Source organism: Tamandua tetradactyla, chromosome 3, assembly GCF_023851605.1.
Source record: "Tamandua tetradactyla isolate mTamTet1 chromosome 3, mTamTet1.pri, whole genome shotgun sequence".
Lineage (NCBI taxonomy): Eukaryota > Metazoa > Chordata > Mammalia > Pilosa > Myrmecophagidae > Tamandua > Tamandua tetradactyla.
The window spans coordinates 99,603,276-99,630,507 of NC_135329.1; the positions used below are offsets into that span (position 1 = coordinate 99,603,276).

The following is a 27,232-nucleotide window of genomic DNA, read 5'->3' on the forward strand; positions in this document are numbered from 1 at the left end:
GATCTTCTTTAATGCACATACCAAAAACTCAGAAATATTCTCAATTTGTTCTCTTCCTTCCAAGACTTACTAAAATTCTTCAAAGTAATGTGCTTCTTTGCCACATAAGAAGAGACCCAACTTTTTATTGTTTCACTGCGAAGGCCAAGAAGTTATGACATCATAGGAATAGCTGACCTAGTGCTAAGATCTTGTTTTTTGTTTTGTTATGTTTTACATAATATTCTCTCTATACTAAAAGGAATCAGGGCATTCTGGAGAGAAATCTGGTTCCTCATGAGCAAGGAACTTTGACAGTAAAACATCAAATATCCAGGTAAGGAGAGGGGGAGAAAGGGAGGAAGAAGTAGAAAGAGAGATAAAGCACTTAAAGAACTACAATTAAAGGGAAAAAATCAAGAATTTACCTTGCAATTTTTTAAAGGGGAAATGTTTTTTATTGTCATCTTATGAGGGACAGTTTACTTTTATAAAATGCCAGGTAATAAAATATAAAATAGATGCTAGAATTATAACAACAGCTTTTTTGTGAATATCAATTTAAAAATTAACTTAAACACTGTCTATATGTATATGCTAACATCATTAGGTGGCTGATCGTTGTAGAACATCAAATTGCTGAATTTAATTAGCACCTCAGTGATCACATGTTCATTCCAAAGAAGAACATTCTTTTACACTGGGGCGATTGGAAGTTAATACCTACAATAAAGACCAAATTTAGCCTTACTAATAAATGAGCCACCTGAAAAAATGTGCTTGTTTTTGAGATGCAACATAAATATACAAAATAACCTCAGAATTATTCTTGCCAAAACCAAGAATGATCAAGACCAAAGTCCTTAAGTTCAGCTTACAATAAATGATATTTTTAGGGTAGGAATAAATGCAATAACACAAATGAGAAAAAGTTAAATTCAGAATATCATACATTCTCCAGGACAAATGACCAGGTTATGATAAATAACAAACAAAAGTAAGCGAACGATAAAAAATTACAAGTAAAGATACATGGGAGAGAGAACTGTTCTTGACTAAAAGGGAATAGTGAGACTGAACCAAATGTAACATATAAACTTTGAACAAGATGCATGCAGAAGTATTTAAAGGTGATATGCCATGATGTATCTGACTTAATTTCAGATGGTACAGATAAAGACTGCATACATAGAACAAGCAAACATGGTAAAACATTAACAACTTTTAAAGTTGATAATAGCTATGGAGCTTCTTTTTGATTCAACTCTCAGCAAATTTGAAAATTTCCCAACAACAGTGTTGGGAAAAAGATTTTTATTGTTGAAGATACCATAATTGTCATTTTTTCAGCTATATCATGACTTGCAATAAATCTGTTGGGCTATTTAATTACAATAGAAAAACGATACCTAAAATAAACTGACAAAATAAAAGAACTTGCTTCTTTATAATAAGTGGCTAGCTATGGTTCATTACCATTACTATTTTTTTTACTAAAAATGTGTTAAGGTATAACACATGCACAAATCTTAAGAAAATGTGTTGATACATTTTTAAAAGGTTTTTAAGTTATAGTTTATATAACATAAAACTAGTGAGTTTTAATTATACAGATTTATGAGTTTTAGTAAATTTATACTGTTGTGTAACTATCAGCACAATCCAGTTTTAAATCACTTCCATCACTATAAACATTTTCTTGCTTCAATCTGCAGTGATTCGTATATACAGCTCCAGGCAAACAAAGCTCTATTTTTTTTGTCTCCATATTTTCCCTTCATTGAGAAATCTATTATAGATGAGATCTTCCATTACACATACCCATTTCCATGTGGCTTCTTTCACTTAACATACTGTTTTCGGGTCCATCCATATCCTTGCATATTTCAATAGTTTGTTTCTTTTTCTGGTGAGTAGTATTCAATTGTATGATGTACCAGTTTGTTTAGCTATTCCCCAGTTGACAGACATTTTATTTCTAGTTTTTGGCTATTGTAAGGGATGCTGCATGCACATTCCTGCTCATGTCTTCATGTGGGCATTTGTTGATTTTTTTCTTGATGGTTGATTGTTTTTTTAATTGACAAACCAAAAGAACAAACAAATGCAAACATTCTTAACAAACAAACATTCCATATATGGTGTACAATCAATGGCTCGCAATATCATCACATAGTTATATATTCATCACCATGATCATTTTTTAGAATATCTGCGTCACTCCAGAAAAAGAAATGAAAAGAAAAAACTCATACATACCATACCCTTTACCCCTCCCTCTCATTGAACACTAGTATTTCCATCTACCCAATATATTTTAATCTGTTTCCCTTATTTTTTTCTATACCCCTTATCTCTCCCTTTCATTGATCACTAGTATTTCAATCTACTCAATTTAACATAAGTTCCCCCTATTATTTGTTGATTTTTAATCCATATTTTTTACTCATCTGTCCATACCGTAGATAAAAGGAGCATAAGACACAAGATTTTCACAATCACACAGTCACATTGCAAAAGCTATATCATTATACAATTATCTTCAAGAAACAAGGCTACTGGAACACAGCTCTACGGTTTCAGGCACTTCCCTTTAGCCTCCCTAATACACTTTAGCCTCTGTAATACACCTTAAACTAAAAAAGGGATACCTATATAATGTGTAAGATTATAGACATTATCTCCAGGATAACCTCTCGACTCTGTTTGAAATCTCTCAGCCACTGACAATTTATTTTGTCTCATTTCTCTCTCCCCCCTTTCGGTTGAGAAAGTTTTCTCAATCCCTTAATGCTGAGTCCCAGCTCATTCTATCTGTTGATCTTTTCTTGGGTAGATGCCTAGGAGTGAACTTGCAGGTCATGTGGTAAGAGAATGCTTAACTTAAGAACCTGTCACACTGTTGTAAAAGAACAAATGAATGATTACGGTTGCTGAACCATTTTTTTTTTTTGAATGAAAAAATACTTTTATTTAAATCCCTAAGATTCTTTCTGTTACATAGGTGTACCACACTGGAGATAAGCGTGGCTTAACAATTTACAGAGTGCTTGTCATAACTGATAAGTGTAGCAATCAACATACTGATGTTAAGTAACTATATAAATTAAAAGTATTCTAGATACACGCATTTATAACTAGTTAGAGCTGGAAAGACTGAATCCATCTACTATTGGAATCTGATGAAATGGCAAAAATATTAAAACCATGTAAATACATATGAGTTTAAAATAATGGAAAATTATTTGTGGAAAATTATTTGTGTTGTGTGTGTATGTCCTGTATCATATATTTGCAATATTTATAATTATGTTGTACTAAAAAACATGAATCATTTTATAGGTGTCCTTTTCTTTCTATATTTTAGAATAGGCAGAAAACACCTGAAATCACTGAAACTCAACTAGTCTTACCCCTGTGGATACTTATTATTGCAATGGTTATTACAACCTCTCACCCTTGTTTATACTTACTATTATGATACAGTCATTCTAGCTTGGTTTCAGCCTTGTGTTGCCATAGTAACAACTCCATACCCCTTTATTCTAATTCACAAGAACCCTGAATTCCATAGACTCTGGGTGACAGATTTTTGGGCCATGGCCATCTTATCTCCTGCTCTCTGCATAGCAATAAACTCTTTCTCCCTTTCAAATTCTGATGTCATAGATGGGCTGTTGTGGGCATAGGGCAGAGAACCCTGCATTTATTTGATTTTGCTGTTTTCCTCCTACCAACAACATATGAGAGATGCAGTCTGTCCACATCCTTGCTAGCACTTCAAATTGTCAGTCTGGTTGATTATAAATATTCCACAAGGTGCTTTATGGAATCTAATGTGAATAAAAAATTGCAGCCCCTTAATGACTGATGAGATTGAGCTTATTTTATGTACTTATTGAGGTTTATGCATCATCTTTAGTGAAGCAACTATTCAGAAATATCATGCATTTTTGTTTTGTTTTGTTTCGTTTTTGTTTTAACATGGGCAGGCACTGGGAATTGAACCCGGGTCTCCGGCATGGCAGGTGAGAACTCTGCCACTGAGCCACTGTCACATAGCCCTGACATGAATTTTTAACTGTCACTTTTTGTCTTCTCACTATTAAAGTTGTATGAGTTCTTCATGTGTTACAGAAAAAAATTCATTGGATATATGATTTGAAAATATTTTAAATGACAATTAAAAAAATATATTGATGAAGTCTAATTGTGCTTCCGGTGCCATCTCTAAAGAAATCTTTGTCTAACATCACAAAGATTTCCCTCTATATTTTTCCCTAATTTTACAGATTTAGCTCTTATATTTAGGCTTATGATCCATTTCAAGTTAATATTTATAAAGTGAGGACAGCACCATTTGTTGAAAAGACTTTTCTTCCCCCAAATGAACCATCATGGCATGTCTGTCAAAATTAAATTGACCACAAATGTGGAGGTTTATTTCTAGACTGTCCATTTCAATTCACTGATCTATACATCTCTCCTTAGGCCAACACCTCACTGTCTTGATCATTGTAGCTTTTAGAATAAGTTTTAAAATCTGTAGTATAAATCCTTCACCTTTCCTAGAATAGACCAGCAATTTCTGCTTTCAAAATTACTGGTCTATTCTAGGTCTTTGGCATTTTCAAAAGAATTTTAGGATATGTTTGTCAATTTCTACAACACAAAACCTGCTGGGATTTTATTAAGGTTAGCATTGAATCTATAGATCAATTTTAATCACTATCTGACAAAATAATGAGTCTTCTAATTCAATAACATGAAATGTCTCCTCATTTAGTTAGACCTTCAATTTCTTTCAATATTAATTGAAATTTTCTGTCTATAAGACTGGTACCTCCTTTAAAAAAAGGCTACTTTATGTATTTTATTATGTTTTATAATATTGTGAAGGGGACTATTTCCTTCATTTACCTTGAGATTGTCAGATATTGTTAGCATATACAAATGTAATTGATTTTTGAATATTAACCTCAGATTCTGCAACCTTACTTAGTTCTTTTAGTAGTTCTTATTGGTTGTTTGGTAGATTCCTTAAGGTTTTCTACATGCAAAATCATGTTAGCTGAAAATTAAGACAGTTTTGCTAGCTCCTTTCTAATCTCCTTGTATTTATTTAATTTCTGTATCTTCTTTATTGCATTGGCTACAACTGCAGATCATAGCTGAGTACAAATGGTGAAAGCACATGTATATCCTTGCCTTATTTCCAAACTTAAAATGAAAATTATTAATTCTTTCACCTTTCATATTAGATGCTATTCTTCCATAAATGTCCATTATTAATATGAAGATGTTCCCCTCTATTCTAGTTTCTTGATAGATTTAAACATGAATGGGTGTTGGATTTATCAAATGTCTCTGTATCTATTGAAACAACTGTACATTTTGGTCCTTTCATTGACCATGGTATATTACGCTAATTGATTTTGAGGTCTATTGATGTCCCCTTTTCATTCCCAATTTTGGAAATATTCTTCTTCTCTTTTTATTGGTCATTCTAAATAAAGTTTCATCAATTTTGTTGAACTTTAAAAAAGAGAAACTTTTGGTTATTGATTATTCTGTTTTCTGTTATTTCTATGTTCATCTTTTCTATTTATTTATTTCTAGTCATTTTGGATTTGATTTTTCTCCTAATTTGTCGAAGGAGAAATTTATAATCTTGCTTGCCAGATCTTCCTTCCTTTCTAATATAAATACTTAAAGTTACAGATTTCCCTCTAAGTAGTGTGTTAGCTGCATTTTATAAATGGTGATATACTATGCTTACATTTTATTCCATATCAATGATTGTTTTTCTAATATCCCTCAAGACATTTTCTTTGACCATTGGGTTACTTAGAAAGGCATACTTTTCAATTTTTTGTTGTTATAAAATTTCTTTTGTTGTTGACTCCTAATTTAATTCTTTTGGGGTCTGAGAACTTATTTCATTTGATGTCAACCTTTTGAAATACATTGAAACTAGTTTTATAGGCTAATATATAGTCTGTCTTTGAAAATGTTCCATGTGCATCTCAAAAGAATGTGTTTTCAGCAGGTGTTGGGTGGAGTGTCCTGTAGATGTCAGTTAGATCCAATTAGTTGATAGCCTAATGGATTTTTCAAGGTTCTATATTCTTAGCTATTTAGTATCCTTTCCTATCCATTTTACTATCAAATATTGGGAAAATATTGATACATCAATTACCAGTATAATTGATAATATTTCACATGAAATATTCATCTCTCCTTTCAATTCTCACAGTTTGTTTTTCATTATTTAGGAATTCGAGTGTTAGGTACATTTATGACTGTTATATATTCTTTAAAATATATATATATATATATTCTTCAAATGTTAACCCTTTTTACAAAAGCTGTAATAGACCCCTTTTTACAACTAGTAATATATCTTGCTCTTTAATCTTTTTTTTGTCTTATTTTAATATAGTAACTTAGCTCTCTTATGGTTCCTGATGCTATAGCATACATTCTTTTTTTTTTTACATGGGCAGGTACCAGGAATTGAACCCAGGTCTCTGCTATGGCAGGCAAGAATTCTGCCACTGAGCCACCATCGCACTGCCTGTATAGCATACATTTTTAAATCAACTTAAAGACTATTTTTATCTTTCAATCTAGAGTGAGTCTCATCTTTTGTAGATAGTCCAAAGTCAAATATGGATTTTGTCCCCAGTCTGATAACTTCTGCTTTTCTTATTGGCATACTTACGTCCTTCACATCTAATACTGATATAGCTGGCTTTATTTCTGTATTTTGCTATTTGTTTTCTGTGCGTCTCATTTCTTTTTTGTTCCTTTGTCTATCTTTTACTATCTCTTTTTTTCTGTTAAACAAATATATTTTTTAGTTTACCAGTTTTATTGAGAAATATTCCCATATCATACAACCTATCCTGAGTGTACAGTCAATGGTTCACAGTATCATCACGTAGTTGTACATTTTCATCACTCAAAAAAAAAAAAAATCCCATACCTTTTCTCCCCCTATTATTGACACTTAGCATTGGTGTGGTACATTAGCTACTGTTGATGAAAGAATATTAAAACATTACTAAATATAGTTCACATTTCACAGTACGTGAATTTTTCCCAAAAAACACTCTATTATTAATCCTTGTAATAGTGACTTACATTTGTTCTAGTTTGTGAAAGAACATTTTTTTCCAAACATTTCAATTCCAGCTAGTCAAAAATTCTGCATGCATTAAGTATCTACCTCCCACCCCATTCTCTATATACATTCTATTTCCTGGTAACCTATCTTCTAGATTTTTGCAACTTATATGATTTATTAAACTGAGTCACCCCTGAAGCAAATGCCTTATTAAGTAGTTAAAAAATTCATGACAGTCCTTACCAAAGTGAGTGCCTTAGAGAAGCTCATTCATCCGATAAATGTGTTTAACAAAATTGCTTGAACTGAATCTCTTTTATGAATTCTTGTAATTATTGTTCTTATTTAAGATTTAGATATATATAGCATAAATAACAGAATGTGTCACAGTTTGTTTTTGAATGTAAATAGTCACAGTCTTTTCTTTGTAGGGATGTAATAAAATGTTTGGTTGCAGCCATAAAACTGCTCAATAGACTGTGGTGTACTAGAACATATTATTCTCATTGTACATAGCTGTGTTTCTGTTTTGAAATTTAAAGGGACATACACAATGGAAACCTATGATTTCTTATTTTGCTTATTGTGCTCTGGCTCAAGCACTTGCTTGCAGAATGAAGATCTTAAATTTTGACTTTTCTGGGTTTTCAGAAATTTCACCATGAAAAAGGCTATTATAAAAGAGTTCTGTTTCCTATATCACCAGAAATACAAATATCTCTCTCCTTATCTGCCTGGGAAGGTCACTTTTTAAAGGAACACACCAGAGGAAGGAAATTTTGTGAAAATACATCTTCATCTAAATTAGTCAAAGCAAGCCATTAATTAGTGGAATAAGGTAAATGGGGAAAGGTCTAGAAAGAAATTCAGAGGTGTTTTTGAATTGATAACAAGGGCCTTTGAAGATTTAGGAAATGAAGAGTGTATCATGTGAAAAGCAGTTTTGAGACTATGAATATATTTTATATATAAGTATACAGAAAGCAAGTATTCTAGTCCACCAAAGCTGCCAGAATGCAACACACCAGAGATGGATTGGCTTTTAAATTTATTTAGTTAAAAATGCATAGTTCTTCAGAGGAAAGACAGCTAACTTTCATCTGAGGTTCTCCCTTACATGGGAAGGCACAGGGTGATCTCTGCTGGCCTTCTCTCCAGGCTTCTGGGTTCTAACAACTTTCCCCAGGGTGATTTCTTTTCTGCATCTCCAAAGGCCTGGGCTGAGCTGCGAGTGCTGAGATGAGGTATGCTGAGCTGCTTGGGCTGTGCTACGGTTGAGGTCTCTCATTCAAGCATCCAGCTAATTAAATCAAACATCATTCATTCCAGTAGGCAAATCTCCTAGCCAACTGCGGAGGTAATCAGCAGCAGATGAGCTTCACATGCCATTGGCTCACATCCACAGCAGTAGAACTTGGCACCTTCAGCTGGCCAAGTTGACACCTGAACCTAACTACCACAGCAAGCATAAGGAAATAAAGTTGAATTCATTTCTATTTCATGGTCAATATGATTGTTTTTGATCTTTACTTCTCTGTGCCATCCCCAACGCATGATGACATTGACAATATTATCCTTTGGAAGGATTTCTAATACTGTTATATTTTATGAACTTCTCATGTAAGAAAGAAAGATATATACATATATTATAAAAATTTCCTATATATAAAAAAAAGTAGATAGGTATCTGATCTGAAGAATAATAAAATTTGTGCTACTATGAGCAAATGATAGTGACATTACCCTAAAACTACTTGATTAAGCTCTCATCCTATAATAGTTAGGCTTGTATATGCAGTATTATATATATTACACCTGATGTGAATTATTTTGATAGTTAATTTAAATACCCACTTTGGCTATCATAGTAGATAACTGTATCACACTAGGATGAATGCATTTAAATCCATTCATTTCATTAGCATTAGGGAGCATTTGCATTTAGTAGACATTTTCTTTCTTCTTTTCTGTTTGGCTAGATTTAATTACTTATTGAAGTCTATAATAGAGTGCAATTTTTAAATTATAAGAATAATTTAACTTGTTTCATATTCCTAAAAGAGTTTCCTCAGGAGTAGTGGCCTGGGTTTCAGTAGTCCTTCTTCTAGTTACATTCAAGAACACTGTGACGCTGAGAAAAGTCATTTGATTTCTTTGTGGATTTGTATTCTCATTTGAAATGACTGAGCTAGTGGTTCTCTGCTTTTGGAGGTTCCAAGATACTAAAACCCAAATCTTTCAAATTCTAATTTTTAAAATGGAAATCTGATCATGTCACTTTCCATTTAAAGCACTTTGCTGTCTCCTCATGGCTTTTATTTATTTATTTATTTTTCAAGGGCAGGCACTGGGAATTGAACCCAAATCTCCAGTATGGCAGGTAAGAACTCTGCCTGCTGAGCCACCATGTCCTGCCCTCTCCTCATAGCTTTTAGAATGAATTCCAAATTTCTTTACACATTTTGATGGGACTCTGCATAATTCAATCTCTTTTATAATTTTCCAACCTCATCCACTTCACTCCACCAGTCCCCATCCTTGCACATAACAAATTCCATATTTATATTTCATTAACTTAAACTTCTTTCAAGTCCTTGAATAAACCATATTCTCTCATCAATAGACCCACTCATACAATTTCATCAGCCTTAAGTATCATAATACATCATCCTCAACTACTTGATCTGTTCAATCCAATTCAACCTTCCTAACCAGCTTAGAATTTGCTTCCTTTAGAAACCACCTGAAACAGGTTTGGGAGGTTACTCTGACTCTTTATTAGGTCCTTTAACCAAGCTAGACAAAAGTCCCAACTCTCATGAGCTATACTGTAGGAAAAGCAACAAGTTCCAAAGCTCTGTCTCCTTTTTCTTGGGGATGCACAATGGTCCAGAAAGCCAGAAAACTGATTGGATCTTTACTGGTCTCAGTATTATCCTTCCTCCAATGAACAACTTACCTTGACATGGAACTTCTAACAGTAACTGGGATTCAAGGGCATAAAGACCCTTGGTAGAGTTCTATTCCATATTGGCATAGTTCTACTAAAGAGTGACATGACTTCAATTTCTAGCACACCATCCTACATCCATTCAGACAGTCCTTACTAAACTGTTCTAGGTATTTGTAGACAATTATTAGCACTGGATATCTTTGTTTTAATGTAACTAATTCATATTCACTTTAAAAAAATGTTTTCATTATTCTGAAAACTCATTTAATGATGATTACAAATATATAGAAAAAAGATTACAAAACTATGTATTTGCATATGAATTTTAGATTAATCATAATTTAAATCATAGCCAATGAAATAAAAAAAAACAATCTTTCATATATACTAGTTGGCTTATGAAATAGAGTGATCTGAATTTGATACTCTCATGATAATAGTATTCCATAGGATTAAATTCACTTGGCTTAGCATTTTCTACCTATACTCTGAAAAAATAATATATGTATATATGATATTTTCAGGGTATACATGAAATTACATATATTTTTTTAATGAAAACACACAGCTTTATAGGCAAAAGTATGTGATTCCTCCTGAAAAGCACTAAACTCAACGGAACAATTTATGTCCTGAGGGCTGACAATTTTTTGACCTTTCTATCACCATGAAATCAAAATCACCACCTCTCCTTAAAAGTACTAGTTATTGATAATAAAACCCAGTACAGCTTATAAAACAAAAGGTCACCCGAGACTAGAGCATTAGCATGTTCTACTAACTATATAGCTCACCAGTAATTCAAAGTTTGAGGGGAGAGAAAACAATATTATCCAAAACGACATTAAAATGTGAGTCCTTGAGTTGATTTCCCCTTTGAAAACCCAGAATAAATAATTTGTAGGGGAGAACTACTCTACAGCAAGCAAAGAATATGAATCTTCACAGAACCATGTAAATTTATACTTAGATGACACCTTACAAACCATTAGGCCTAATTCTATATTATACAGATGAGAAAATACAAAGGGTACGTAACTTGTCTTGGGTTATATATGTGCTAACTTGCAAAACTCAGGTCCCCAGTCTCTTAGGCCCAATACTGATACAGCACCTATCCACCCATCAGCCACACAGACAACTCACTCTGTGTGTTTCTCCCATTTGGAGAGAGACATGCTTTTTCAAATGTGTTCTTTCTGACCTCAGTTTAATAAAATGAATTTTGGGCCAATTATTTAGATCATATTTTGTACTAAAACCATTTTGTACATATTATTTTCTTTTCTCTTCCTGGTTTAAATATTAGTATTTCAGATACACAGATTTGGAAGCTGTAATTTATAGAGTATATGGTCATTAAAATAGGTGCCCAATTTTCAAATCTAGACATGTTTGACAACAGCATTTTTTGCTGTTAGTCATTCTATACACCACATCAAAATTCCTTCTTTCAAGTATCCAATATTTACACCATCTGTTCTCATAGCACCTGAGCACATGCTATTTTAGCTGTCAAGAGATGGAAGGATCTAAGAATGTGATCACTCTCCATGGGTCTTGACTGATGACATGATCTATGGCTAGTAGTCAGGTCTTTATATTAAGTGGCAACATAAAACATTAGAAATAAGCATGGAGATGTTCTTGTTGTTTGTTATTTTTCCCCATTGTATATCCATGCTCTAGAAGACTCTGAGTTAGCAAAACATGATGGAGGTGACAAGTCACATGTTACATAAATGTTGATTTCCACTTAACCACACTGATTTCCACAAGTATCTGATGCTGTCATGTGGCTCATAAAACCCATATGAATCAGCTCTCCTGAGCTCCTAACATAATCTTTTTTTGTCTATTGATCCCTATGATATCAATTACAGGATCTCAAGCAATGATGATTAGAAAGACAGGACGATTACTTTTGTGTATAGATTATTTGTGAAAGAAAAGATAAGTGATAGGAGATGATAATGATTGTGAAGATAGGAGAAAAAGTATAGGATAAAGACAAGAATCCCAGGACTTAGGAATGGATGGCAGACAAGCGATACATTCTACCTCAGTTTAAATTTCTTCACCAAGTGGGATGCTTAGATTGCAATTTTTCCTGGTCTAGATAGTTCTGACATGCCACTTCATATATTTCTACACTCTCTACACAGTATGGAATTTTAGTAGGTGAGTTATTCTTAATCTTAAAAAGAAAAAGATTGTTCCTCTCATTCATTAAATATAACTATCAAGGGGATTCTTTCTTTTTCTCATTAATTTTGAGTGCTGAAGGGAACAACTGGTATACTGAGGGAAAGACAGTAACAAAAGACTGTTTAAGAAATGGGCAGTATCACTATTTACATCAAGCAGAGCATGGAGATGAGCAATTACAAAAAGAGCCAAATTATCTGATGGTCCATGTCTCTTGTAGAGAGGCTTATAGAAAATCTCTTGTGCCATAAAGACGCAGCTGTAGAGAGAGCAAACCACAGGAAACTTATAATCAACAAACAGAAATGACATCTCCCTTTGGCAGAAAATACCAGTTGGTTAACATATAATTATTATCAAGTAAAAATAACCTTTGTGGCAATCATGCCAGTTTAGCTTTATTTCCCTGGGTGAGAATATTTCAGCCTGGTGTTTGTATTCAACCAGTATCTCTGAGAGCATAAATACAAACCTTTAAGTGCTGCTTTTTTCCCTAGTTTCAACTCTGATAAATAGTACTTGAGTATCTACAATCTGTCAGCCACTGGAGTAAGAGCTGGAGAGACAAAAATAATATCACAAAGAGAAGTTTGGCTAAGAAAGGGATCTGGCTGCATGTAAAAGTATTTTATCCATCATTAGCAAAGAAATGTCCAAGTTCTCCCTATTGCCCTAAAGATCCTACCCAAGGGCAATAAGGCATCAATGATCTCTAATGCGACTTTTCTTTACAGGAAAGAGTAGACAGAATTTTACAATAAAGGAGGGTTAAGCTAAATCAAGGAAGAGCAATCAGTTACAGAGAAGTCATCTCAGGGAACTTCATAAATTTGATATGGTTGTCAAAAATATGTTCACACAGAGGCTCTCCATTAACTGTTTATATATTACATACCACTCTTCCGTAAATAGCGTTCTCAAGAGTTCCCCAAAGTTTTCATGCCTTATGCTGGGCTCCCCTAGAACTCGGATGCAGTTTTGTTACTAGTGGGTGTTATAATCCCTGGGTACTACTCTTAGTAGGGCTCTTCCCTCCCTCCATCCCTTCAACACTGGTGGCATGACAATCACCCTTGGCTTCATAACATAAGCTTCAGTATGTTTACAATTTGGTTCATTGCATCAGTTACATATTCATGAACATTTTGTTAAATCCCAAGAGTATGGCACCTGTGAGATGTAGTGGATAGAAAAATCAATAAAACAAAAATAATACCTGTCCCCATGGAACTTAGAGTGTTAAGGGGCTAACAAAAATTAAATAAGCTATTACACAAAAGATGAATTAGTCGTAATGTGTTAAAAAGCAAGGAAGGTTATGTATTACTTGCCATAAACTGAGAGAAGTCCCACATAGTTGGCATGCAATAGAATGAGTGTGAGTGTACAAGAGATTATGCTAATTTCAGGTGGGGAAATCTGTAGCTATTTACATTTTGTTTGTTCAGCTAACATTTTAAAAATTGACTTCATTAAATTGATAAGAGTCAAGTTATCACAGAACATATTCTTCACCAAGATAACTGGGAGTGGCCTTGATTGCTGAAGGAACAAAGGAGAAAAGATGGGTTCAGACATCAGGTGTATGATTTGGTAATCAAAAATTGAGGAAGCTATATCTGGTTCACTCAAGAGACTGGAAAATATGTGTGCCTGATTCTTTTATTGGTGATCCCAGGTAGCTCATAAACATATTTTTCCAGTCTAAGAATTCAAAGTTTTAAAAAAAAGAAATAAGCTTTAAAGTTTTCATAATAGCTATAACTACAAATAATACATTTTAATATTTTCCCCTAATGTTGCAAATTTTTCAATTACAGAACCCTAGGAACACACTTCCATTGAACAGCATCTGTGGAATGTCAAGCAAATGTCCATTAAACGACTCCAGTTCCACAAAATGTACTGAGAACTAAATATAAGCAAGAGGCTAAGAAAGACACCTGACATATGTCTGGATGAGACATTTCCGTCCTCAAGGACCTTACTGTTTGGTAACAACACAACTGGGAAATTTCAATATAACATTTTACATGCTGTGATAGAAGTTCCCTTATGATGCTATTGTGAATATAAAGAAAGAATTAAGCAGAGTTAGTTGAATCGTCTTCAGGAGGCAGGAAGTATTTGTCCAAGCAGTTTTCTGAAGCCATGCGCTACTATCTCTTTTGCTACAACTCTGGTTGGCGCCACCTCCATCTCTTTCCTGTTCTACTGGACACCTGCTACTAACCAGTCCAATGCTTCTGCCTTTGCCCTCAGAAAATTTTCTGAAGCCAGACTTATCTCCTTAATTAGGAAAATTTTTAATGTCACACTCCTATTTTAAAGGCCCCAAGTCCTTCCCATTATACTTGGAATAAAATCTAAATTCAACCCCACTGCATAAAAGACTTTAACATGGCTCTGATCTGCCCCTTCAATTTTTTTCTCAAAACACTCTCCCCCTTTCCTCAAGACACTCTAGGAACAAAGACTTTATTCCAGTCTTCAGGAAAAAAAAGTAGGCTTGTTCTCACCATGGGAAATCTGCACCTTCAATTCCTTCTTCTTAAAAGAACACTCTCTTGATATTTGTCCATGCGTGGATGCTTTTCACAATTTAGCTGTCATGTCAATGGCATTTCCGCAAAAAAGTCACCCTTCACCACCTTGCGTGCATTGGCTTCCAGGCCCTGGTCACATTGTGCCACTTTTCTTTTTTCTTTCTTCATGGCACTTATCACCAACTTCCTTAAATTCTTTCTTGCCTGTCTACCACCATTGATGAAATGTAAGTTCAAAAAGACCTCATCTATCTCATCATAAACAATTTATTAATAGCAACTAAACCAGGGGTTATCAAATATTTGATACTTATAAAACATAACCAAGTGAAACGTTGGTATGGTTGCAATATTTATTACAAAAAAATACAAACCCTTAATTACATTTGAATTTCAGATAAAGAGTAATGATATTTTAGTATATGTCCAGAACATTGCATGAGACATACTTATATTAAAATGTGGGGATTTTCATTGGACCCTGGCCCAAACAACTCAATTGTAAAGGATGTTTTTAGGACAATTAAGAATATCAGAAAATGATAGTAAGACATAACTGCTCATTTTGGCCAGATGTGATGATGACATTTTGCTTATGACAATGTCTTCATTTTTTCAAGTTGCATACTGAGAAATTTGTGGGTAAAATGTCATGATTCCTGTTCTTTATTTTAAATTGTTAAAGCAAAGAATTAAAAAGTTGATGAAGCAAAGAAGGTAACCTGTCATCATGTTATCTGAAGCCTGAAACTGTGAAAGGAGAGGAAGAAGTCCCCTGCGGAGTCTCCTTTACCCATTCTTACTTCTCCTTCTATTGTCCAAATTCATTCTGAGATCTCTAAGTAGAAGGGGGCTGGAGATGCAGAAAATCACAGCGGCCCCTTTTAACACAAAGGTGAACAGTCAAAGCTATAAAACAGATACCAGCACAAACAGGTCCAAGGTATATAAAGGGTTCATAATATTCTTCAATTACCTCTTCATTTGCTGGAAATCTTTCATAATAAAAATAAAATTAAAGTATTCTACAGCTTAATAGGTAATACGTTGAGGACAAATATTTTAGTATGATCACATAACTTTTCAAAAAGAATTTAACAATCAATAAATATTTATTGCATGGTGAAAAAATATTGAAAAATGAATCGTCCTGAGTCATAGCATTTTCTATATTTACTAGGAACAGAGGAAACACTGAAGCCTGCTTATTTTATTCACTTAATCCTTTTAATTAGCAGTGTTTCATTACTCTTGCTTCCTTTATAAAGTTTGTCTAATACAATTAATTTCCAAAGGGATTAGGAATAATGAATGTAAAATGCATAAATTGTCTAACAACTAATTAATACACAGAATAAAGACAATAAAAATATTAAATGTAATAAATTCTAATGTTCAAACCTACCTGGATTGTCAGCCTTAATTGTTCCCAGGTGGCAAATTAGCCTGAGGACATCATTTGAGTTCATTGGTTTGCCTTTGCTAATTTTGTTTACCAAAGAGAAATGTGAATATTATATTGTACATAATGTAAGTATGTAGGCATTAAGATGCAAAATTTTAATTCTAATAGTCTAATGGTTAGATAAATATTCCATCTTTGATCCTGTTTTTTATACTTTATTTATTTGGGGGTGTTAAGTTTAGAAAAATAGGCAAGGCAGTCCTTCAGTCAGGCAGTCCTGCATTGCTGGGAAATAACACTAAAGCTGTTCTAGTTAGAGCAGTAAGCAAATGCAGGAACAATTAAAAACATAACCTATTGTAATAATTTCAAAATCATTATCACATTCATAGAGAAAGTTATAAATCCAAATATGAAATATGCTTTTTAATATATATTATAATTTTATATAAAAATATGCATGCTCATGTAGAACTGGCAGAGTAAAAATTTTGGAAAATTCTTTGGAAGACTAATTTGGCAAGTTTGGAAAAGGCAGAGACTCAGCCTGAACTAGCTCAAGTATAACAGAATGTCCAGGTTCATGTAGCTGGTTTATAAATGGCACTCAATGCTCGGGTGATTCCCTCATCTGAGCACACACATTGTTCATCCATTCTGGATTAGTATCACCCATTATCTTTGAATAGTATCCCACTGCACATCCCTCTTTGTTCTAGTTTCTTCTCTGCAACATTTCTCAAATATGGTGATACATTGAGAATGTTGCAGAGTTGTGGGAATATAGCAGATCCACTGCAGTCATGCTGAGGTGCTGCCTCAGGAACGCTGGGGTGAAGACCCGAAGAGGGCTCTCCAACAGCCCTCTGACCTCCATTCCCTTCCCACAACTATGAACTGTTACGTATTGTTTCAAAACATCCACCCCTGACTTTTGCTTTCACTCTCTCCTCTTCACCAATCACTTTCTCCAGGCTCTTTTACAATGATAATAGAACGGGTGGCAACAATATGGTCGGAAGTTGGCAGTGAGGCAAAAACTAATCCAGTTTATGCTTTATTTGTTATATCCAACTCAAGCTCTGCTTGATGTGTAATAGCTCTACTTTTACCCTGTATACCTGCCCCATTAAACACAATTTACGCTGGGGAGGAGAATTAATATTATGAGCTAAACACTTGCATAGCATTGGACAGGGACCATTAGAACCAACAAGAGTATCTGGGTGAAGTTTGGGTTCTGAATACCAGTCTGGAAAAGCAGAGCTAAATAAAACAAAGCTGATAGACTATCTCTTGGGAATGTTCTCAATGCCAGTTTTTCTAATCCTTAAAAAGTACACTGTGAAATCACACCCTTTTCCCACAGCGAGGTCAAAGCTCAAAATACTTCTAGGTGTCCACACCTAAAATTCACACATTGTATTTATAAATGTAAACTTACGTTCCAGGCTGTATACACCCATTCCTGTCAGATCTCACAGCATTTAAAACAAAATGGTAGCAAGAGAAACAATCTCCACATACAAACAAGCAAATACATGTTTTTATATGTCCCTGACATTTTCTATTACTCCATATATCTTTAGCAAGAGTAGGCTTTCTCTCAGCATTCATCCACTAAAGCCTTATTGCCAGGCTTTCATCCTCAAAACTCTAATGAATCTCACATCAAACACTGTTAGTAAATTGCCGTGTGCTAAAGCCAACAGAATGTTTTGTTATCTTCTTGCTTTAGCTCCTGGACTATCTGTCTCTACTGACTTTTTTCTCTTTGAAACATTCTGCTAATTTCTATTTTATTCACTTACTTTTCTGGCTTCTTTTTCCTATTCTTAATTCCTACTCTCTCTTTCCTATTCTAACTTCCAATGAGAAGGGAGGGACCCCTGGTATTTAAAAAATTACTTTTCTTTTCTTTTTATACTTTATTATAGCATTTATTATGAGCATTTCTAAAACTCAAAGCAACCTATATGGAAAAGACTCGGAAATCTGTTTAACACCCTGCGTAGCATTGAACAGGTGTCAGTTTGACCCCCCGCTCAGTTTCAGCTTACTGCTTGCACACAACTACGTTATATAACCTCCCTAAACATCTATGTTCTTATCTGGAAGATGAGGAATGATAAGAGTTCCTATCAAAGGGATGGTTAATATATGTTTATTATTTGACAGTTTGACACACAATAGACAAACTCTCAATAGATATTTACTAAAGAGCTATTACTTCTACCTTTCCCTCTGGTTACAGCTAATATATACCTTCCTCCAGGAAAACTCCCTGATTTTCTCAGTCAAGTAACCCTAACGTGGGTTCCAAAAACAGACTGCTATTGACCCATCATAGGAATTATGCCCCTCTATTATAATTACTCATTGCACATTGTATATTGTAACACCAGAAACTTGGTAACATCAGAAAAAGGCTGCCCTAGACTATAAATTCCTTGAGGGCAGGCAGAGGCTAGGTCTTAATTATTGTCCTTATATTCCCAGTGTGCAGCACAAATTAATTAATCAGCATAAGATCAAAATGCAGGCCTAGACTAGGATTTCAACCCAATTCAGACATCAGAATACTGCCCTTAACTAAAGTGCTTATATTGCACTGACTTTCACTGACGGTTATACTTTTACTCCAACTGCTGGATTATCAACCCCAAGGGCTGGCCAGCTAATCTGGTCTCTAATCAGGGTACATTAACAACCTTTTTCTCTCCTCCAGTTGCTGAGTCCAGAGGCATTACCACCAGTAATGGCCTCTGGCTGTGCACCAGGCCCACTGAAAAGAATGCAGGCCAATTAAGACCATTTCATACTCACTAAGCGTTGCATCCTACTGCTTTCAGAGCAAAATCAATCTTGGCTGTACATTGAATTTGTGACCTTGCAAAATTACAAAAACCTTTATACTTATTGAAATCAACTAGATTTGATAAAACTTGCTGAGATTTTCTTCTCTCTAAGAGGTAATCACTTTTTCATTCCCTCTCTTAAGTGATACCCAGAAGCTAAAGAAAGAGCCTAACAAGAGCTGCAATTTTTGAAAACCACTACCAGAAATAACTTGGTCATATTTTCACACCCAAAGAACTCAAATATTCTTTTTCTTTCTTTTTTTCCTACCATAATTCATGATAGGAATAACACATCTCTTATAGCCCAGTGATCTAAAAAATATGATCAACAAAATTACATCCATTAAAAATAAAAATTTCTTTAGTGCAAGATTCCAACGAACTGTATTTCCTTAAATATATAAATATTTAGGGAGACTGAAAAACTAGTAAAATTGCAAAGAAAACAAGCATGGGAGGCAAATAAGCTCAGTGTAAATGTGGCACACCCATTCAGACATATTCTCTCTCTTTTAAACGTCTTCTTGTATAGTATTTGTTACAAGTATTCATCCTGCCATAAATTGTCATAAATTGAAAGTATTTATGGAAAGTTTTAAGTTTAATTGTCCTATCACTCTTTTTAGATCCTCTTTCTTACATTTGGATGAAATATGCTTCCCTGTAACTCTAAACTGTGGAACCTACCCCCTTTCTCTGCCCTTATAACAAATTATGCTAATGCCCCTTCTCTAACAAAGTACCACAATCCCTTAACACAAACTGCCCAACACAGGCAGATACCAGCCTAAGCAGTCTGTAAAACCTCCACAGTCAGACACATGAACACTTGCTGCCAAGGATAAACCAAAGTTTTAAGCTTTCCTTCAAAAACCATCCTCAGAACCAACATTATGAAGATGAGAACTCCTTGGAAACAAATAAAATGCAAGAGTCCCTCAAAAAGAAGATAAGACTTAGTTCACAGGCATATTTCCACTAACTGCCAATCAGAATACGCCAACCTAAATCTCATTATTATCCTCACCTCCCTTTGTTTCTGTCCTATAAATTTCCGTTAGCTTTTTGGTTCAGGGTGACAGATTTGAACTTTGCCTCCTGTCTCCTTGGTGGTTGACTTTGTAATAAATTTCTTTCTTTCTTCAGAACCCTGGTGATATGGTATTGGCTTCTGTGCTCATCAGGCAGTGAGCCCATTGATAACATAACTTCCCCCATTGATACTAAAGCTAAGACAGAAATATTCTTTCCTCCACATGCTATTTCTGAAAATATATAAAGATTATTTTCCCTTTAATTCTCTTCTCTTCCAGTCTGAAGATCAAGCATATGAAATAAATTTGCATCTTTGGTAAGAGGGATGGGGCTCAGATACGCATTAATTAAATAACTGAGCATGTTCTTGCAATAAGAAGAGAAAAAGGACATGGAAAAGAGAAGATAATCTACAACGATTAAAGAAAAATTTTTTTCATACAAGTTAGAATCTCATAGCTTTATTGAGTGACTCGTGAATTGAGCAGGATCCTACCATAAGTAGAGGGGAGCTCCAAGGGAGTAGAAAGGAGAAGGTTAAATAAGACCAATATAGACGCAAGTGAGGAGATGTTCTGATGGGCTGACGTAGAGTTAATATTTTATATAGGGGGGTCTTACAAAGTGGGCAGTAAGTAAATATTGATTATATGAAATGCTTATCCATTCTCATAAGCTCTCTCTGCCTGAACCAAAGTAGTTTTATCACCAGGCGCTGCTTATTAACAACCCGGTGGCGTATGTTCTATCTTCTTGGAAACCTCCTGCAGGTCAGTTGTTTTTGTTCTCTGGAAAAGTCCTTCTCAGAAAGGGGTCTTCTAATAGCAATGCCCAATATGGGCAGCCGTTTTATTTTATTTAACAATAGCATTGCAAATCTTTAAGGTCAAGGAAAGGGATAGTTAAGGGAAAATTAGTATGTTTGAAAAACAGTCATCTTTAAATGGTGTTTCAAAATGAGTCTTAAATTCATGTATTTCAGTAAAATGTCAGGTTTTTTTTTAAGATTAGCTTGCAAAAATTTTCATGCAATACATTTATCCAAGAAATTATAAGAAATTATCAGAAATATATTCCGAGTATTTGAGTTCATCTTGGAAAATGTAAACATGAAATTTTAAATGCATATTTTGCTGCTCTTATGAGATTAAAAAAAAATTTTTTTACATCATCAAGGCAAGAGCTACATATTCTTCTTTAACTCCACATAGGAAAGACTGGCATACTATAAAAACAAAAATTCATAAATATATTCATGAATTGACTAACATAGCTTACAGTTTGTGAAAAATATCAATGGACAGAGGCTGTGTAGACCCAATCACTGAATTATAATATGAATAGTTGTTATTGTAAAAACCCATTTAATGTAATTTTTAAGCCCTTAATTTCCCAAATAAAAGTTCTTTTAATTTGTTCTACTCAGACAGAAGACAGTGAAGAAACCCTTAAGCAAGGGCAGTAGAACCAGACCTGTTCAGACATCCTGCTTGGGGCTACCCGATAAGCAGAACACTGGGGGCAGCCCACCCACCCAAATACACAATCGACCACAGGAACCATCCAGCAGAGAAGAGTGTATAGGACAAAGAGCCTGGACTTGTAAGCTATGTTTTCCAAAGGTCTGTTTTGCAAAGATAAGACTTAATGGAGAGGGTAACAGAAAATTCTTGTTAAGCAAAACACTTAGATCTAACAAGGAGGGAGTAAAAGGGGTAAATAAAGCTAAGAAATAAGAGCAGATCGCTCCAATGTTGCACATCTCTTCCCTCTGCCTCTTTTCTTACGAGAGCACATGCATGTCCACAGGCTCCTCTTGCCTGTGTACTCAACAGACTTGATCTGCTTACTGGATCTGTGCCATGCCTTTGAATTCTTTCTCGCGGCATGGTCAGGAACCTAGGAACTCAATGCCAGCATACTCCTCGATGCTTTGAATAGCTTCTGCTCTGTGTTTATTCTTCTTTCTCAGGGACTTTAATTATTCTGCCTCTGCCATTCCTCATACACTTCAGCTTTCTAGATCAAGCTTTCAATTCGTCATGGATTACTTGCAGCCTAATATGATCAACTGCATTCACGAAGTTGGACGTGAATTTCAAAGGGCTGAATATTCTTAAGGCTCTAAGCGCACTCCCAATTAACCTGTCATTTAGCATAGATTAAACAAGAAACACAACCACGAGCTAAGTCTTCAATGGACTTTAATTAAATGTACCATACGCGTGTATTTCAGTTTTTCGCCAGAATACCACATCATTTTCTTTCCAAGTAGAAAACTTCAATATTCACACAATTTAAAGTGAGAACTGTTAGGGCTGAAGTGAGGAATCGAGAAAGCTTTTCACTTAGCTGTTCCTTCCATGGCCCCAGAGACACTTCTTTGCATCCTAAAGTTTCACCCAGTCATGTCTGTAAACCTTGATCTAAAATATTTTCTTCTGTGGGTACCTTTGTATGTATTAAGGATGATTTAGTAGGATTCACATAAAAATGACTTTTTGGTTTAGGCACAACAATCAGCCAATAAACTGAGTAACGGAAGAGAGAACAAGAAATTTCTCAGATACTGAAGAGAAAAGCATTCAGGTTGCATATCTACATGTAAAGACATTATTGTTTCTTCAACCTTTTATACTCTCTGACCCAATCTTGTTCATTTAGCAACTTCTACTCATTCCTAAAAATTCTACTAAGGATTTAATTAGTGAAGACAGTTGATTTTCTTAAGAAAATAAAACAAAAGCATATATTAGACCATAAAACAATCACAGAAATAGCCATAAATAAACTTGCCATATAGCAGTCATATCATATCAAGGCAGTTTGCAGATATCACATAACTCTCCAGGGTGGTGTCAAATTATAGTCAAATAAAATTATTTAAGAGCCTCAAGCACCTCAAATTAAAAAAGATATTGACCACTGCACCATGAAGCACCTGTATAAATACCTAAGGACATGAAGCCTTTCGATAAAAACTTCATGCTGTATTAAAACACTGCAATATGTTGCATAATATATATTCCCTTGACAATGAAAAAAAGGAACTGCCACACTTTAATACAATAATAATTATATTTCTACACACTAATATTTTTTTCTCATTCTTCTTAACTAAATTCAATTCAAATTTGTGATTTAATTTAAATGCTGCCCAAAAAAGAGAATTAAGAATTAATATGATATGATGTGGTGTTTCAAATGCTTAAAAGAAATAATGAACTGATAAATAGATGATGGATGCTTTATTAAAAAATAAAGTAATGGAAAATAAAATAATTCCGGATCTTCTGTGTATACGCTTTGCATAGCACCACATTATATCTTCTGACATTATAACAACCCTGGGTGTGATAAGTGCCAAACTGTATTCTTCGAAGACCTGGGGATCCCACAAAGGACCTAAGGGGCTGTCAAAAGACAAAAAATAAATAAAAAAGAGAAATCCTACAAACTTCAGACTTCTGGTCAATTTAGACTTTATTCAAACGAGTCATTCTCTCTCTTCTCTCTCTCCCAGTCTCTCTTTCTGTCTCTCTCTTTCCTAATGCTTCCATGTACAATTTTGTTAGTATAAAAGCTGATGACCAGAAGAATCAGAAAACCAATGCAGCATGGATTCAGCAAACCTTCACTGATTATCACAAACCTTGGTTTATTGCAAGTGCTATACCAAAAAAAAAAAAAGGTATCTTGAGCTCATCAGTGGCTTCTAAAAACATAATGACCATGAGAAGAAGCAATTTTCCCAGATTTGTATGCCCAGATAGAGTAGATCTAGGGAAAGGTTTCTTTGATTTCTAAATTGTTCTCAATTAGAAATCTAAAATTTCCAGTCCAAAACCTAAAAGAATGACTATTTTTATTCTTTTAACATTCTATAGAATATTAACTTCTGTTCTTATAAATATTAAAGCTAGTTTTATTAGCTATTGCATAGAATTTTAATTTACCATAACTTCAAAATAAAGAGGTAACAAACAACATATCTCACAGAAAGATATAGGGATTCATTAGCACTTGTTATTAATTGGTAAGTGTAGTCTCTTAAAAGCTTAAATATTGCATGCAACTGAAGATTCAATCATTTACTGATCTTATGATGCCTTCAAATTATCAGAAATTTCTTAGTGATATAAAGAATTCTGAAGTGGGTCAAGACAGAAAAAATGACTGAGACTTTTTTGCTTTAACCTTGAGACTTTAAAAAAGCAAAAAATTAAATGATTTTGTTAATGCTAAATGGTATACAGTTAGTAATACTTATCACATGTTCTCCTAGCTTATGCTAAATTATATATGAAAACAAAATGGTTATATTTAGTAGAGGTGATAAGTACACAGAAAACTTGGAACTCTCATTCTCTAAGAAATTGGGAAGAATTTCTATCATCCAAAAGCCCCTAGAATTGAACTTCAGGTACAATATTTGGATCATCAGGCTATGTTGTCAAAATAGGCTAAGAAATAAAGACTACACCCTGCCACCATTGTCTGTCACTTAGACTTAAAATTCAAGGTGGCTGTTATCAAGGAAATAAGCCAGCAATTCATTGAAGACCTTATAAATTAAGAGTTATAAGCTTGGGCATAAGCAAGGTGAATCTTTCTAAAAAGCTATTCTTAGGAATATATTGTGATTTCCATGTGTGCTGTCTCTTTGGAGCGTCAGAGAAGCAACAAGGAGAGGGATGGAAAAAGACAATTTCATCTCGTAGAATTACACCAGCTGGAATCTGATGAGACACTAAGAAATGGTCTGGGGCTAGGCCCATCTCCTGTCTTCTATCTGAGATTTTCAGAAGATCCAGAAGTTAAAAGGAATAAATTCTGAGTCTTTACATCAAATATAAACAGGAAAAAATAATCAATGCTGTTGAAGAAAAAAATAACAGATCATTCTCCTAAGGACTCAGAGGAAGAGGTAATCACTGATACTGACCTATTAATAGAAATCTGAATCTGAGTCTAAAAAAATAAAAATAGTTTAAAAATACATTTAGTAATGTAAAAGGATATTTGACAATGTGCCGTGTGTAGAATCATAGTAGAAAACTGTAAGGAATACAGTGGGGGGGTGGGGTTGGGGCAAAAGAACTAAAGAATGAAATAAAGAAAAGAGAATATAATTAAGGTCTTCAGGGCATCCAAATTTCAAAAGCCATATTGGAAGTATTTATGGGTAGCACCGATACTATAAAAAGTGAAAGAAGGAAAAGTTGGGAAGGTCTCAGAATATGGAGGAAAGTGAAAAGAGATGAAAGTAATAAGGGCAAGATGATAGATATAAATGCTGAGAATAAAGAGTCACCCTAAGCATTATAGTATCTCTGGGGAAGAAACCAAGATAATTATATTAGCTAAAGTGCACCTCTCAGCAAAATTTCAGCCATGACTAGGTGCTGGAACGCAACACACCAGAGATGGACTGGTTTTCAATAAAAGGGGATTTATTTAGTTGATGTATAGTTCTTCAGAGGAAAGGCAGCTAACTTTCAACTGAGGTTCTTTCTTACATGGGAAGGCACAGGGAGATCTCTGCTGGCCTTCTCTCCAGGCCTCTGGGTTCCAACAACTTTCCCCAGGGTGATTCCTTTCCACATCTCCAAAGGCCTGGGCTGAGCTGCGAGTGCTGAGATGAGGTATGCTGAGCTGCTTGAGCTGTGCTACATTGAGCTCTCTCATTTTAGAACCAGCCAATTAAATCAAACATCACTCATTGCAGCAGGCAAGCCTCCTAGCCAACTGCAAATGTAATCAACAACAGATGAGGTTTACATGTCATTGGTTCATGTCCACAGCAATAGAACTAAGCACTTTCACCTAACCAAGTTGACACCTGAATCTAACATCACAACTACAAATTTGAATCCACTTCCCTTAAAACTGACCTTTAAGAATTGCATAAAATCAATAAATCTATAATCAGAATCATTCCTGGTAGAAGGTCAGAAAGTTCAGTTATATATTAATATTAATTTGTAACAAAAATAAAAAGCCATCCTCTGATTTTAAATCTAGCTCAATTTCCACTTTTGTGACTGTGGGAAAAATCACAGTCATCCTAGGATTCAATCGTTTTAACTCTAAAACAGGGGTTGCAATGATGACTGTGGATGGTGACAGGTGGAATGGGGGTGTAGATACAATTAAGCTCAGATAAAATTTAATGAGCACCTAAAATATGGCAGACATAGTTGGGTATCATACACTTGAAGATGTATTAGACCTAGCTCCAAATTTCAAATAACTTAGGCTATTGAGGCATTGAGGAAGACTCTAAGATCCCTTCCAGTTTTAACTTTCTAGGATTAATTGTCATTTTATTGAGAAATTTAAAAAACTGAGAAAAAAAAGTGTTTAGTATAAAGAAACCCTGTCTTAAAACAGAAGGTGAAGGATGAGGAAGAAATGGAGAAGGAAAAGAAGGAGAAAAGAACACAAAACCAATGGTGTTCATGAAAAGATGATATTTTCTGCTTGATGACTTGAACCATCCCCAGTTGATGTCTAAAATCTCTTCCAGGTCTTGGCAACTGGGATGGTTCCACAAAACCGATCTACCCTAAACTTCCCTCTTCAAGGAAGCAAATTATTCTTATTTAAACGTATCCATATTTGCTTCTTACTTTTCTCTTATGGCAGATCTGGAGTTGGGTAATGCCAAACTTGATCACAATCCATCTGTCCCACTGGTGTGCAAGATTTCAAGCTTACTGGGTTTCTAGCGTGGTTTGTCTAGTACCAGAGATTTGGTTTGTTCAGATATAGCTTTAAAACACAAGTCAATATTTTAGGGACCACAACAGAAAGAAATGTTTCTTCTCCTCAGAACTTGCCTCTATATCTGTAGGAGAACACTATTAGTCTTTTTATATATGTATAACTTGCTACAGGAGTTTGTCCATCAGTAATCACTCTGCACTCAATGATAACACTGGTCATAATAATTTTGTCCCTTTTTAAAGCTAAACAAATGAAGCATTTCCTTCTTCTTAATTTTTGAAAGAAGAAATAAATTCTTCAACTATTTATATTTCATCAAAAACTATGAGGAACTGCTTCAAAGTACACCTTCAAGATAGTGTCAAATCACACTCAAATTAAAATGAG

At 34.5% G+C, this 27,232-nt stretch overlaps 1 protein-coding gene and 1 long non-coding RNA gene across 2 annotated transcripts in view; both read right to left on the bottom strand.

Annotated features, from left to right (window-relative positions):
* The window catches only part of LOC143676261 (uncharacterized), a 66,904-nt gene extending 63,312 nt beyond the window's left edge, over positions 1-3,592 (bottom strand). The window contains exon 1 of the long non-coding RNA XR_013171955.1: positions 3,453-3,592. This is a non-coding gene — a long non-coding RNA (uncharacterized LOC143676261). The remainder of the gene's footprint in view (positions 1-3,452) is intronic.
* Positions 1-27,232, bottom strand: part of DPP10 (dipeptidyl peptidase like 10) — a 696,759-nt gene that overhangs the window by 480,264 nt on the left and 189,263 nt on the right. The gene's annotated exons all lie outside the window — the stretch shown is intronic.